This window comes from Polypterus senegalus, chromosome 1, assembly GCF_016835505.1.
Source record: "Polypterus senegalus isolate Bchr_013 chromosome 1, ASM1683550v1, whole genome shotgun sequence".
Lineage (NCBI taxonomy): Eukaryota > Metazoa > Chordata > Cladistia > Polypteriformes > Polypteridae > Polypterus > Polypterus senegalus.
In genome coordinates, this window is record NC_053154.1 from 172,356,024 (window position 1) to 172,373,232 (window position 17,209).

Genomic DNA, 17,209 nt, shown 5'->3' on the forward strand with positions numbered 1-17,209 from the left:
CCTTGACCTAGAAGTGCTTCTTTCCCTCAGTCCATGTGATTTCATAGCACTTCCGGGTCAGATAAAAACTTCTTCTTTTCTTCAGCCCGGAAGTACTTCATTCTTTCTGTCCCCGTGATTAGGGAGTACTTCTGGGCTATAAAAATACTCGTGCCCCCCTGCAGCGTCCCCTTGACGGCCCCAATAGTATCCAGCATGGCTCTGAAGCCGAACTCCATTGTCCATGATGCCCTGCTGGAATTCGGGGCCCTTCCATGTTGCAGGGAGGACTCCATCTAGTGGCATTGGGGTATTGGTTGGGATAAACTGCCGGCTATATATCACACCTTATTACAGGATACCAAATGTCATACCTTTGGTACTTAAATGCTTCATTTTTCCCTATTTTAGCAGTTGTGCAAGTTCTTTTGTTATTTTTCTATCATTATGACAGTGATGTCAGCATTTTCCATTCTGTGAGTGCTTTTTTGTCTGGGCTTCATCATTTTGTGATGCAATTTCATGGGTACAGCTATTTTGTTTGTAGTCATGATACCCATTGCCAGATACATAGGTCAGATAAGTGATGTCACATTGCTTGGGCAGGCATTGTCATAACTTCACTGCTATTTAAGATAAAAGTGCAATAACCTCAAAATCTTACATTTATTTTCTTTTTGCAGCAGAATCAATAAATTCCTTTGGAGGAGACACTAGTGTTAGGCTTATTCTTCTCTGAGGATGATTTTTGTTTTGAGCTTTTTACATATGATTCTCTGAATACTTCTTCAAGAGTAAAAACAAAAGAATTGCTGTGGTCATTAGCAGGAGTCAATAAATATAAATTATTAGATATTCACTGAAACTGGAAGGACAAAACCAAAAAATAACAAAATATGTAAGAAGTTTTCATTGTTTGCTTGCGTGGTTGTCCCTTGTAAGGTCTCTTCCTTTACATGCTTAAACTTTGTAAGCTAAACAGAGCATGTGGAGATCCTTTTTATACTATGACCTCCATAATAGCATGTGCCTGGCAACCACCGAGCCACTCAGAAAGGCAGCATACATAAAAAAAAACAGCTGTACAAACTGATGTCAGAATCAGAATAATAATGAAAATATGGCAGCACAGTGGTAGTATTGTTGCCACACAATAAGGACACCAGGGTTTGTGCCTTAGGTGCTCCCTGTGTGGAGTTTATGTATTCTTTTTGTGTTTTTCTGGGTTTCCTCACACAGTCCAAGTTAAGTAAAAATATATACCCTGTGACTGTGCCCTGGACAAAATGGTTAGGAAAATGGATGGGTCAATACAAATATAAACAAAAAATTATTATAAATTAACATATTTCAGAAAATATGTGAATATTAATAACAATTTCTTAACACATTCCAGGCAGAACACTAGCTTTTTAAACTGCAAAAATACCTAAAATGATATTACATAATTTGTGCCAACTTTATATCCACTGATGTTTTTAGCTCAAACCATGTAAGAATGAAGCATTTCAAAAAATGATAATAGTGACAAAATACAGTGCAGTTTATGACAGGACACAAAAATGTCACAAATAACAATGCTATTGTAAACACAAGCTCTATGTACCTAAAGATTTTTCTGTGTACTTTAAATTGACACATGAGCATCACAATGCTAATGGGTATGGATTCTCAAAATTCTAAAACAATAAAATATATATTTCAACTTGCCAGACCATGTTACACAGACTACAGTGTGTGGCTACCTGCTGTTTCATAGCATACAGGTATCATTAGTTGGAAATGCGGGACCTGTAGTTTGCATTAAAAAAAACCAACTAAAATACCACAGACTTTGAAAGAGTTTCAATATTCAAATTTCATTTGCATGGAAACTCAACAGTACAGTGCTCATGTAATTAGTAAGCAACATTTTATACAGATAACAATCTATGATTTTGAATGTTCCACCTAAAACCATCTCGGAGGCTTTTGAGGCCCACTTTCTGGATATCCTGAATATTTGTTTCAAGAAACTTCATGTGGTGCTCTTGGTTGGCTTTGTGGCACAAAACCTAAAGACCAACCTTCGATTTACTGCTTCAACAAACTCTTATTCCTATTCTAACAGGCTAACAGAGCAGCTCATCAAGGGCCATCCTTAAGTAAGAAACAACAGAAACTAAAGTCAGTAGGTGGGTACCTTTAGAGAGCAGTATTGTGACCTCCCCAGTGCCAACACTTTGAGAAGATAATGAAGACATCTGTAGTCCAGTACAGGGTCACAGGAAAGACCAATTGGGTAATGTTTTTGTTTTTGGTAATGCATTGAACCTTTTAAATAAATGCAAAGGTTCAAAGGCACGTGGACTCAATGATTATCAGAAGTGATCATGTGCAAAACTTGCCCTAGATTATTACCGACTTTTCTCTTAGGTTATCCCAGAAGTTAATTATAAGCCAAGGGTTTTGTATTTGCTATTTAAGGAGTGTCCATCTTTAGTAACATCATGACTGATTCTATTATATTATATGTCAATTATTAGGTTCATTCAGATGAACCATTTAAATTATCTTTTGTTGTAGTGGTAATTGATTTTCTTTGAAAACCATTTTGTGATAGTGCTTTACATATAATAAAGATTGATTGATTTAAGAAGATGTAGTAATATGCATTAGCTGTAGAACTGGTGAAAATCCCATGTCCAAACTATGGCCACTGAGAAGATCTGGGAAGAAAAACGTCTGCCACCTCTTCAGTAACAGTCAGACAGGCTATCACGTGGTCAGCCAGTTTAGTCAAACAAATACATTGCGTGAAGGAAATGGTTTAAATGCTGCGGTCTACAACATGGCTTACTGGAGAGTATTTTCAATATTTATATCAGAGTATTTATTTATTTAAAATGTTTATAATGCGTTGATATTTTGGCAGCCAATAAAATGTAAATAAATTCATAAATCCTGACCTCTGCTTTGCTACAACACTCACACTTTATGGTTTATTTAAGGCTCTGCTTGTTGTTCTGCTGGCCACACTGTAGTAATGAAATCAAGAGTTATTACTGATGCATATTGTATTAGTATTGCATAACTAATTCAATTATTTAAATGAAATATTAAAATGTAGCAGCTGTTGCTAAGAAACCCAAGTTACCATCTGTGTTTTTTTCACAGAATAAATAGCCTAATTTTCTGTCATTTTAACCACTGACAGACTCACATGGCACACACTTTGTGTCCACCTCAGTCATATCTTTAAAAGGCATGATAGAGTCTATAGACAGAAATGGGAGTCAATTCTACTCTAGCTTTGAATTTGCTTAGAAATAAAGCAGATGCAATGAATAACAAAAATGTAAAACAGCCTCAGCCTCTATAAGTCATTTACTAACAGCTGCCACCAGCTTGCCCACCATTTTTTTCACCTTTTGTCATTTAAATGTAGTGTACCCTTCTGCTCGCCATTGTTTTGCATTTTCTGTTCTTTTAGCTGATGCCATTTGTCTCTTCAAACCTCCTAAAACCGTGTCAAATCTGCAGGCTGGAGGACGAGCTCACTTATTATCGCATGTGCATCGTTGTGGATTTAAATTTTTATATCCAGTTGGCGCAGTGGCAGCACTGCTGTTTCACAGTTAGGAGACCCAGGTTCACTTCCTGGGTCCTCCCTGCGCGGAGTTTGCATGTTCTCCCCATGTCTGCGTGGGTTTCCTCCGGGCGCTCCGGTTTCCTCCCACAGTCCAAAGACATGCAGGTTAGGTGCATTGGCGATCCTAAATTGTCCCTAGTGTGTGCTTGGTGTGTGGGTGTGTGTGTGCGCGCCCTGCAGTCGGCTGGTGCCCTGCCCAGGGTTTGTTTTCTATGTTGGCTCGATTGGCTGTAGTTAGGATTTAGGGGGTTGGATAATGGATGGATATCCAAGAGGTGATTCCAAGCTTTTAGTGATGGCAAATCTTGATGTTAAAAATACATGGCCAGGTTAACTAAACTATGTTCTCTTAAACTGTATATTATATATACTATATTATACAGTATAAATACAGAAAAGACACACACACAATTATCTATTTTTGACTGCATTCATATCAGACAGTTAAGAAATTTTTTAATTTTTCTGTAAATATCTCTCTAGAAAATTAAACAAATTCCAATTTTTTAAACAGCCTTAGTTCATATTGATTAACACTGCTTTTCAACCCTTAATAATAATAGTAAATTATAAAATGGTACCAGAATCTATAGCCTCCTTTAAGTTCTTGTAATTTGTTTCACGTAAACCTACTAAGAGACAGTGCTTAATAAAAACCACTGATAAAATCAAAAAACAAAACAGGGGGTTAAATGGTGGACTTTGAGTTGTATATTATTTTAGGATTTGGTTATTTCTAGGAAGTAAATCAGACACAATTTATGACAGAATAAGGAATCCGGAAATTACACTTCAAAATAAACAGCATTACCTTGTAGTATTATAGTATGTGTTGGAGCCATAGGCAGTGACCATACAGTATGTGTCTCTGATCATGGAGGCTACAACATAAATATGCCTGAGATGGAAAAAGGAAGTGTTTGTAATAAAAAGAATAATTAAACAGCAGACAAGTGGGAAATATCAAAAGAATAGCCTTGACTTTGTAGCGAGGTCATAAACAGGAGGTCAGACAATTTATTTACCAAAAAAAAAAAAATCAAAAAACGTCACCAGAAAACAATGGATGTAGATTACAAAAGTCAAACATAAAATAACAGTAATGAGATTTACCAAGCTTCTTAGATGCTGACTGAACAGTGCTCTGATTTTATGGTTATTTTACTGTTTGGGATTTTATTGTTAATTCATTTTCTTGTTGTTACTTTGTTGTATGGATGTTGCCTTTTGAATATTGTGGAAGTAACCCCCAAGGAAGGCAGGAATAGTTCAATCAATCAGTCTTTATTCAGTCACAGATGAGTACGTGGATTCCACATTGTAAGGCAGAAGAGCAAAGTTCTCCTGTTTCTCTCGACCTTTAATAATTTTCCTTCCTCTCCCTTCCCCTTACTTATCAATAAGTACAATATGTTTATCTAAGCATTTCATCTTACTTTGCGTGCATCAGCTAACCGTTTCTACTTTGTGAACACATCTTTCCTGTGTCTAACGTGCACATTCTAAATAAAGAAGTTGTCCTGGGTCAGCTTACTGCAACCTGTCTTATGACAGATGCCTGTATGAATAACCTGTCGTTATAGCAAAAACAGCTTTTAACCCTTAGTAGCTTGCAAGCAGTTAATTTTTCTTTCACAATACTTTATATTGTTTTATTTAATAGAATACAGTAATCCCTCCTCGATCGCGGGGGTTGCGTTCCAGAACCCTCCGCGATAGGTGAAAATCTGTGAAGTATAAACCATATGTTTGTACGGTTATTTTTATATATTTTAAGCCCTTAGAAACTCTCCCACACTGTTTATAAATATTCTCCGCACAGTTATACAGTAAACCCTCGTTTATCATGGTTAATCAGCTCCAGACAGATAAATGAATTTCACGAAGTAGGATTTTTTATTTATAAATCTAATATTTTCACAGTTAGACCATAGAAAACCTGTTTACGACCTTCTAAATACGTTTTTTAACATTATTAGAGCCCTCTAGACATGAAATAACACCCTTTAGTCAAAAGTTTAAACTGTGCTCCATGACAAGACAGACATGACAGTTCTTTCTCACAATTAAAAGAATGCAAACATATCTTCCTCTTCAAAGGAGTGCCGTCAGGAGCAGAGAATGTCAGAGAGAGAAAAGTAAACAATCAAAAATCAATAGGGCTGTTGGGCTTTTAAGTATGCAAAGCACCGCGATAAAGCCGCCGCAATGAAGGGATCAATGTGAAGGTAGTCTTTTCAACATTTTTTAGAGAAGCATCCGTATCCTCTAGGCAAACAGCCTCAGTGCAAACAGCCCCTCTGCTCACACCCCCTCCGTCAGGCGCAGAGAATGTCAGAGAGAGTGAGAGAGACAGAGAAAAGCAAACAATCAAGCACCGTGCAGGAAGCATATCTTATATCATTGAGGAGTTTTATTTAATACGTAATGCATGCTCTGATTGGGTAGCTTCTCAGCCATCTGCCAGTAGCGTCTCTTGTATGAAATTAACTGGGCAAACCAACTGAGGAAGCATGTACCATAAATTAAAAGACCCATTATATGCAGAAATCCGTGAACCAGCGAAAAGTCTGTGATATATATTAAGATATGCTTACATATAAATCCGCGATGGAGTGAAGCCGTGAAAGTCGAAGCGCGATATAACGAGGGATCACTGTACATGTAATGTCATTACGCATCATCATCATGCATATGTTATAAAATTGTTGTAACTCAGCAGCACACACATGGAAAAATATGTGAGGCCTTGAAAACAGAAGCACAAAGCAAGCCAGGCTGCTCGTCAGCCTGCACAAAGAAGACAGCAATGGCAGACCGAGTTTCTACATTATTTGCCACTCCAATCAAAATGAGGCCTTAGCTTCATTAAATTCAAAAATAAAATATGTGAGCAATGTCCCAAATAAATCAAAATGCCAGACAAGGGAGGTGATAACTGTCAGCCCTTGGCCTGTGCAAAAAATGGGCAACCAAAGGAGTCTTTTTAAGAAAGATTTATTAATAAAAACTTGAGATAATAACAAAATATTCATAAAGAGCTAAGGCAAAAAGATTTGCCTAAAAGACAATTCACCGTGGCCAATATTTGAAACCCAAAGATACTGTAAAAAGTCCTGAAAACCGAGAAGAGCACTAGAAGGGTAATACTGACAAAAACAGCTCACAATTCCACCAAAGCACATTCAAATGAGCTACAAGGGACTCGTTTTTTTTCAGCCTGCCTTTACAGGATGGGGTGGTTCCTTAGCAGCAACAGAAGAGAGGCCCCGCCACTTGGGGATCCACCTACAAAACACAAGAAACATAATATAAACACACATATAAAATCAAAGATAGAAAAATAAAATTAACAGAAAATGCACAATCTGACAAAAAAGAAATGGAAATGATATTAACAGAAAAGACCATAACTAATAAATAAAAAGACATAACAAAGAAATTTAAACATATGCTAGAGGAGGAATCCTGGCTTAACTGTAACAAAAAACAAGTTGGGTCAGAAAGCACATTTCTGATTTTTAAAACCAACAACATCAAAACTCTGGGGAGATTGTTCTTAATTGTGCTTCAAAAATCCTTTTAAAATCATCAGCTTTTTTGTTTTGTTTAGTAAAGTTTTGTTAGGTTTTTAAATGCACATGTTCTTATCCTAGGGCAACTTTATTCTTGTTTGCTTTTGTTTTCTAAAATAAAAACATTTTGCACAGAGGCTTCATTTGAGTAAAAACAATTTAAAGACACTCACCTTTTTTGTTCTACTGACATGTCAAACAGCACTGGCTTGTTTTATAATGGTAGTGTCATAACATCACAGGAATGTCACATGGTCACATGCCTGGCAACTGCCATGGCAAAGGCGAACAAGGAAAACAGAACTGTGGGACTCTTGTGAAAATCAACATTCATTTTTTTACAAGCAAAGTCAAACTTTTCACACTTCTTTTTTGCATATGGTTTTTCATTAGTTTCCACTGTATTCACAAAATACAGTACATTACAAACATAGAGCTCTTGTGGAAATCCCTAAATACTTCTAGCCTGTTCTGTCCTATAACTGATTCAAACAATTATATGTTGGACAGTTTTAACAAAAATGTTAAGTATTGCATAATTAATTTAACTGTTTAAAGTGAAGATTAAAATGTGGCCCCTGCTGCAATATAAAGTTATCAGAGCAAACACACATTACCAAAGAAACAAATATCATGAAAATTAAACTTAATTGTATCATTAATACCAGTCCAGCTTATCATGTCACCACTGCAAACCTCACCACAAAAACAGAGAGAAAAAGAATGACTGAATCAATGACAATGGCATTTCTCTTACTTCGCAAATAGTATTGCATAGTGCACATGTTATATTAGCATTTTCACCGTTGTGATCCAGATCACGGTCCTGGAGAACAGTCTATCCAGCAACACTGGGCACAAAGGATGGGGCATCCATCCACTGCAGGCCACTCTCACTTACACATGCAGGGGTGGCCTTATATACTGTATAACCAAAGTTTTCAGGACACTCTCCTCTTGTATTCTTTTGTATCACTCATATTGTACTGTTAAATATTTTTATATAATGTGATAGACGGGGCCCTTTCCCAGCCGGGAATCCGTTGAAGTGGAAGGATAGGGGGAGCAGATATACACAGGGCACTGTCTACCCCTGAGCAGTAGATGGCAGCCCCCTTGGATTACAGCGGCACCTTGGATCCTTGGAGTTGGAGTGTGGCACAGCCCTGTTGGGTTCTGTGGCCGCCGCCAGGGGGAGCTACAGAGTCTTACTTTGGGCTCTCACCACACCTGGAAGTGATTCTAGACCTCCCTAACAAGCCTGAAGCACTCCCAGATGCAGCTTAAAAGGAGACACCTGCCAGAGATGGGGAGGATGAGGATGAAGCTCAAGGGAAGACAGAGCAATTAAAGAGAAAGACAAAGTGCTTAGTGCATTAATTGTATTTATCGTGCTTTGCACTGTGTATTGTGCTGGGTAGGTGGGAAACCAAGAGAGAAAAGTGTTTCCCAGTAAAAATGAAAGACTTGTGTGTGCTGACTTGTGCTTGTATCTGTTGTGTTGGGTCTTGGGGAGCTGGCGCGTCCCCTGATGGTCACAACAGCAACTGTTCTATAGCTACCCCAAAGTGTTTTGTCACAACAGACATGTTGTAAAATCGTTCTCATACATTTGTACAGTCATATAAGATGGAGAAGTTGGACCAACATCTTTGTCAGTTAAAGCCCCAGTGGCTTACTCAACAGGCAACACTGCTTGCCTATGTAAGTAGAAAGCAAGGCAACCTGAAAATTAGCTTTGTTTTTTGTCTCTCAGGCATCTGACAAATGTTGAGCCACATGAAGAAAACATGGACACTGACACTGCTTAGAAAGCCAGCAATGTCTCAGGTATCTGTTAACAGACTAAATGGTTTTAATGACGTGAACCTGACAGAGAAGGCCATGGCTTTGAACCTGGGATGCACTTTGTTATACTTTTCTGCAAAGCTTCCAATGCTGTTTTGTCTTTTTTATAGTGTGGTGACACAGAACACAGCACTCCAGAGGCAGTGTCACAAGTACCTTACACAGCATGAGAATGTTCCTTCATTTTAATTCTATATACTTTTTACAGTATAAGCTAGCATTTTTGCCTGTTTACTTACTCTGCTTCTTACATTACCTAGATAAGGAGAATGCTGCGTTAATGTAAACCCCCAAATCATGTTTAGAGTTTTCCTCCTCTAGGTTAATGCCACCCACATTTTATAGGTTATTAGATTCCGTTGTGTTACATTTTTGATTCGCATCAAGTGTAGATTTTGTTAATTAGGCTGAAGAAGTCTACTTGATTCACTCTGTCCACAGTTTCAAGAATTCAAACCAATCAACCAAGAAATTCAAAAACTTAAGAAATGAGATCATTCTGACTGCACACCTAATCTGGCTAGCTTACAGCTAAATTACAGTGTTACACCAGTTCTCAGACAATGCCAAGGATTTATTAATGGTGACATGATTTGCTGTATGGGTCCAAATTCTCACTGTTTTGTAAGGTATACTGTAGTGTCACAACGTATGCAGTATGTCCTAAATTGCCCAAAAAGCATTTACTTTATCACAATCAACCCACAAAAAAAAAAGAAAATATTATGCAAAAATGTATTTGTGTAACCGGCTATAAAAGCCAGCTTGCGAAACCTGGCAAGCTACCAATGATAGTCTGATAATGAAAGATAAATGTAAAATATTCAAAGACTACTAAGTATTTGTGACCATGAGAAGTATTTATTCTATCCAATTATATCAAATATTGATACCAAATATCCTGTTTGAGGCTTTAGCATACAAATTGATGTTCAGAATATCTTGCCTTCATGTCTTCTATAGTTAAGTCAGTCAATCAGAATACTCAATGATCCCTAAGCTGCATTCATTCATTATTTTGTAATAAGGGGCCAGAAGGAGTTGCATTGCATCTTTGTGGACCTGGAGAAAGCATATGACAGGGTGCCTAGAGAGGAGCTGTACTGTATATGAATAATAGCGCGGTCAAAACTTTGACAAGGAAAGGCTTTGTTAAGAACTTGTGTCTCTATTATAAAAAAAAAAAAATCCTGGAAAGCAAAAGCAGGGCGACAAGACGTGATCTTCTCGGAAATATTCGGAAGACATTTAAAAGACCCACGAGACAAAAAAGACTGGCCACGAAGCATCTCGCAGGGACCATAAACATGAGACTTGGTGCCAACTAATTTCCCAGGGCCATCTCGCGGGGATGTGGAACATGAGATTCTTGCAAGACACACCCTGCTTATCAAATAAGAGCACGTCCAACCAGCAAAGCATTTAGTCATGTAAAGGCACGTAGCACCCACAGATCCTATGCTCTCAGCAAAGAAGAAAGAGCAGCACGGAGAAAAGAGACTCAAAAGCGTTGGAGAGAAAAAAAGGCAGATAAGAGATTATGAAAGCAGTGGAATTCAAAAGACTCAAACAAACGATGGCGCGATACACATGCAGAGAAAGGTACAGAATATGAAAGCAGTAAAATTTGAAAGTATTGTAGCGTCCCAGCCAAGTTTAAGCCTTTTTTGTTTTAAATAAATGTTAGGTCCGATTGAGTACAGCATGGATGACTAATAGCGGAGTACTGATTGATACGGTAAGGGGAAGGCGAGGCTTATGGGAGGATGGGTTGGAGAGGGTGCTAGAAAGTTGTGTTTGGGGTTACAAAGTCAGCGATTGTTCAAGTAGAACTTTTGTGACACTTTATTACATCAGTCGCAACAATATCAAAAAAAAAAAATAGTAAAGATCGCATTAACGCAAACAAAAGGTAATTATTCATCAGAATCAGGTGTAATTGAAAAAATAGCAGGACAAATCGAGGTCAGAAACAAAAGGAAAAGAGTTGAAAACAAAGTCTTTTTGCTGTCGCATCATTCAATGCACAAAACGTAGATTTACACAATAATGGACCATATGCTATGAGAATCTGTGGTCCTGCACCAGTCAAAGCAACGACATGTTTAATTTCAAAGAATACACAATTCGGTCAGGTGTATATTTATAATCACGGAGAAGCAATGTAAATTTTAACCAGCGACAAAAAAGGTAATGTATATATTGCGCAAATAACATTAGACACCAAAGGAGATTGTGATATGCCATTCATATTAAAATGTTTACAGCTTACCGTGAGAATAGGTTTTGCTATTAACCAAAAAAAGGAGTTGGCGAGAGAAGCGAGCAGGGGGCGGAGCCCCCTAGTTTTCAATATGAACAGCATCGTGAAGACACCTGTGCCAGTTTAGGGCCAGTTTATACTTCCCATTCAGTATGCATATGCACACACATCATGGCATATTAATGCAACGTGTGTGCAGTACCAGCAAAAATATGGGTGGCGTGTGTGTGCAAGTTTTGGAACATGACGTCAGAATCATTATTTACTATTAACATGTGACGGCAGGCTTGCAGCTACAAAAGTTTGATGTTTGATGAATGGTTCGATGCGGTGCAGCAAATCATAAAGCTTAAATGCTGATATGCAAATGTCTTCATTGGGCTTTTCTTCATCCATTTCTCATAAAGGCAATACAAACGTTGCACATTCCCCATCATAATGACACAATACATTTATAGGTATCACATACTGTCTCAATATTCAGTAATGCTGTTGTCACTTTTTTTTTTTGCACCTTCGCAACAGCATCAGAACTCAGATCATTTTTACTTTTAACATCTTTCTTCCCTCAACTCAAAACACAGTGAAACCGAATGTTGTTTTCTCCCCGTGATGATTTCTCACACTGACACCTTGTAGAATCCTCCAGATTTACTTCAAGTAAGTGTACAAATATAGAAAGTATATTGCTTATATAGCAGCAGTGCTCTCAAATGCACGCGACACATAGTGTTAAGTATATCACTTAACACTAAGAACATCATGGCTCCCAGAACTCTTTTGACACACTTTTTCAGCTTGTCTTCAGAAATTAACACAACGCTTGCGTGAGTTGAGTACCAACAAAAATATGGGTGGTGTATGCGTTCCAGTTTTAGTATGCAACATCAGCATCGTTATTTACTATCAATATGTAACGGCAAGCCACAACATGGCTCCAACTGGATAAAATTGCATGTGTCAATGTTTGATGAATGGTTCAATGCGAAGAAGCAAATCATCAAACTTAAATGCTGACATGTGAATGTATTCATGATGTTTCTCCATCCATTTCTTGCATAGGCAATAAAAGCGTTGCATATTCCCTGTTCTTAATAACTATTGAGTCATTACGTTTAGAGGTCACTGTTGCCATCATTTATTTTTCTTTTGCACCTCCGCAACAGCATCAGAATGCAAAGACTTTTTGTGTTTAACACCTTTCTTCCTTAAATTCACAACACAGCAAAACCAGACATTGTTTGCTCACTGTGATGATTTCTCACAATGCCACCTGGTGGAATCCCCTGGATTTACATAGAGTACACACGTAAGTATTTAAAGCAGCCATTAAACAAACGAGAATGTGCTTCATGTGTGGGAATGCATAGTGCACAAGTGTCCCAGTTTGGAACTTTAAAAATCTAGTTGCTGTATAATTTAACATGAGTGCCACATTCCTATCATGAATGATATAATGGTCTGCAATAATGTTTACCTTTCACTTCTGTTATTCCATAACATTTGACATAACTGAAAAGCTTTGCTCATTCCATTTCATGAAAATTACTACGGCCAGACATGCTCAACTCATGAAGGAATTATTATTAATGTATTTATTAAGGTTTTGTTAATTGGCACCTGCAAATTGTCACTGTGTGTAAATATGAGGTGTGCGCGTGTGTGTTTGTGTGTGTGTGTACTTCTGATGGACTGACCTACTGAACTCAGTCTATTGAGTGCTACAGCGCCTGCACTGCCTTTAAACTCACCCGAATGTAACGCCATGCATACATGTAATTTTGTAACTCATTTTAGGAGTGCAGAACATCATTTTAGAAATGGGCACATTCACACACAGTTCCCCTGATAGATATAAGATTAATTTAGTGACCGGTCATACTCAACCTTGAGGTATGGAAGAAAAATAAAAATAATGTATACATTGCTTCTCAAGTTCATTCCTAGAGAGACATGGTGGCCGCAGCTTAGACTGGAAGCTAATTATTGCTGCCTATGAATGCATATGAAACATTTTTATGCTTCATTTTTGTTACCTCACTTGTTAAGATTCCCAAACTATAATTGCATCTTTTAGTCTTGAACAGCTGCAGTCACAGTTTGTAATTGTTTCTTGTTTTCTTAACCAGCTACCAATTCACAATGAGATGCAAATGTAACAAAGAAACCATTTACAACTGATATTCATCCAGATATTCTTCCTGGAATATCTGTTATAATAAAAAAAAAAAAAGTTCAGAGGAAATGGACATAAAAAATAGGGAAGGACTGACAATTGCTCATCTGCCAAAAAATAACTTTGGAAAATATCCGCAGAAAATAAAAATTAAAAATTTCCTGATAAGGCACAAGGATGGCATTAACAATCCAGAAAATTAAATAAATTGGACTGCAGCCTCTGTGGACCACCAGGACTGATCTTGAGCACCTTTTCCTTTGAGGAAAACCACATTAACAAAAGGAGAACATACAAATTTACTGTCCTGGGACTTAAACCATTTAGCCCAGATGCAAACTACTGTACATTAAAAATCCTGAAGTTTTTTAAAAAGTGTGGTATTTTTCAATATCAGGTATTTGTTCATAATCATATACTAATTTATGACATGAATTATGGTATAAAGTGACCATACATTTTATAAATGTTATAAAAATATTATGCCTGTTCTTATGCTTAAAAATGGGTTTTCAGAGAGACAGGTCCAAACACCAACAAAATAATTTGTATAGCAAAAGATCATACAAAGGATGCAGTTCTAGCACTTTGCAACATATCAAAGAATCAGTTACATGCAAAGAAAAACAAATTCAATTTAGATAAGAATAATAATGGTTTGTGCATCCCCTGTGGCTGGGTTAATGAATACATAGTATACAAATGATAAATAAATAATGCACATTTACATAAGAAAGATGTATAATTAAGAAAAACAAAAGCTTTAACACTATCTGAATACATTCACTGTTCAAGCCAAGAGTGTTATCAAGTATTAACTGACTGTCTCTTTCTGTAAACATCTAGAAATCCTCTTTCTTTAATCCAGGCCTACTTGAACTGTGGCTAGTACAGGTGAAAGGACCATCTGGTCTGATTATCAAATGGCAAGCTGCTGTGCGTTTGGTAGGCAGTTGGTTGGCTAGTGGCTCATGTTGTGCTCCTAGTCTTATTCCCTAATTTGTCTCTTTTCTGATTTTTAATCAACTTTATAAGCTAGGCTCTATTGCCAGTCTACACAGGAATCACTAACTCTTAGGTTACATTAACAATACTATGTTTTCATTTAAAAACACAGACATTACTCTCCATTTTCACATTTTGTCCACACAAATGGGCTTCTGAATATACTCTCACAACCTGTGTGGGACATGAGCCATTCTTACACAATTAGGATGCCATTGTAACTGAAGGAGAGAGACTTGACAGCATGCATGGGGTATTTTCTCCCTAAGGCTGCTAGATGGAAGCCCCCCTGGGTTGCACCGGTTTCCCACAGAGCATCATGGGACTTGGAGTTTGTCGGCTCAGCCCTGTTGGGTTCTGCGTGTACCGCCAGTGGGTGTTGTTGGGACTGGGATGCCCTACTTTATTGGACTCTCAACCCACTTGGAAGTGCTTCCGAACTATAACTTTGGAAAACTGGAAATGCTTCTGGGGGGGACAAAAAAGGAGCTGCCAGCCACTGGTCTGGGAACCAGAGTTGGAAGGAAGGGAGGCAAAGCTTGCAAGGATGAATGGAGAAAAAAGTGACCAGTGGCCAAGAGAAGACAAAAGTATTGTGTACTTGCTATTGTGCTTAACTGTACATGTGGCTGTGTTGGAAAATATTTGGGGAAGAGTTCTCTGTTGTGCTTTTATACATGTGTCCAAGTCTTTGTGACGGGAGTTTGGGGAGCTGGAGTATCCCCTGGTGGAAACAAGCCATATGATGTATTGTAGTGTAGCAGTGTGGGTGGGTGAAAATGTAGAATTCTGACAATGTAGACTCTTAATTGTGTTTTGATTGGTATGTGCTTATTCTGTGGCACCCCCCGATTGAATACTCCTCACTACATTTTCTCAGCTGCTTTGTCACCTTACAATTTCACCTCATCCTCAGTCCAAAACAAAACTGATGTTTTTGTTTTTTTTTATATCCACCAGTGCTGTTTTCTGTAAATGCCAGCAAGCCACAAATTAAAGTCTAGCGTGGAGGACACCCTCTTTCTGTTTCCACATGCTCAGTGTAAGTGAATGGCTGCATCATATGCGTTTTAAGTTGTTATAGGGTAGATAGAGATACGCTGGTGTAGATGAACATCACTGTTGTCACAAGCATGCATCAGAAATACCAAAAGCACATTTTCTTAAATCGAAATGTTTGCTGCTCCAAACTGGACTTATTCTGTAACTTTTAAGGGTTTTGTTTGAACATGTGCCCTTTAACCTTGTGACAGATAGGGGGTGCTATCGCTCCCTGAACCCCTGTCCACGACTCCAGACACCAGGTAAAAGTCCAAGATTTGACTTTATTTAAATGCCACAGTGCACAAAGCACCCTCTCCTCCACAATACTCATAAACCAACAATAACAATAATACAAACAATCCTCCAACTCCCACCCTGAGAAAAAGCCTTGCCACCCCAGCACTAGTATCTCAGTGTTCTAAAAATAAAAGTTTCCCCGACCGATTTACAGCAGCAACGCTCTATTATGATGACATAAAAATAGCATATACCCGTAAATAATAGAACAAAATCGTCTTTCTATTAAAGCGTAGTCCGAACAAACAACTCTTATGAACTGCTTCGTTTTAGTGAATCAAAGACATTTAGTGCAACCAGCGGGATCATCACAGACAAATTCCGGCATTTTTAACAAACCGAAGCAGTTAATTTTGATATCTTCGCATATATCAATGACTAACATCCATCCATCCATCCATTTTCTAACCCGCTGAATCCGAATACAGGGTCACGGGGGTCTGCCGGAGCCAATCCCAGCCAACACAGGGCACAAGGCAGGAACCAATCCTGGGCAGGGTGCCAACCCACCGCAGGACACACACAAACACACCCACACACCAAGCACACACTAGGGCCAATTTAGAATTGCCAATCCACCTAACCTGCATGTCTTTGGATTGTGGGAGGAAACTGGAGCACCCGGAGGAAACCCACGCAGACACGGGGAGAACATGCAAACTCCTCGGGGAGGACCCGGGAAGCGAACCCGGGTCTCCTAACTGCGAGGCAGCAGCGCTACCACTGCGCCACCGTGCCGCCCCTCAATGACTAACAGTTTAACTGTAAACTATTTTCAAAAGTATGTTGTTCAGTAGCTTGCATCTTCAAGTCCAAACCTTTGATAAGTGGCGTCACGTGACAACAACGCCGTGTCCAGTCCATCGATATGCTGGAGTTGAGAAACAAAACCAGGTACTGAATTACTTTCATACTTAACAAATGAATGTTTAATTAAACATGTCTTAGTGTTGCCTGAGGTAGATGCTTGCTAGTTATATGACAACTAAACAGCAAGTATGTCTAATCAGTTCTATTTAACGTTAACCTGTATTACCTTGTTAGCTAGTGCAGCAATCAAAATATTCCATAGGAGCACATGAATTTACTGAGTTATTGTATAGCTTAATGTTTTCATATGTATTCATTAGGGAGGTGAAATTGTTCAGTTTAGTGTATGTTTAGAAAGCTATAAAGTCTAAACTTCATACTTGTTGCATCTCCCAGGATACTATGAAAAGAACGGCTGACATCCAGAGTTTTTTTAAACCAAAAAGAAAAGGAAAATCAGAATCGGATACTGTGGGAGTGGAAGGTGAAGATAAGATAGAAAAGGGTACAAAAGAAGTTGTGGAAGACAGAGGAGGTGATGGAGTGTTGGACGAAAGAAATATAGAAATGGATAACAAAGA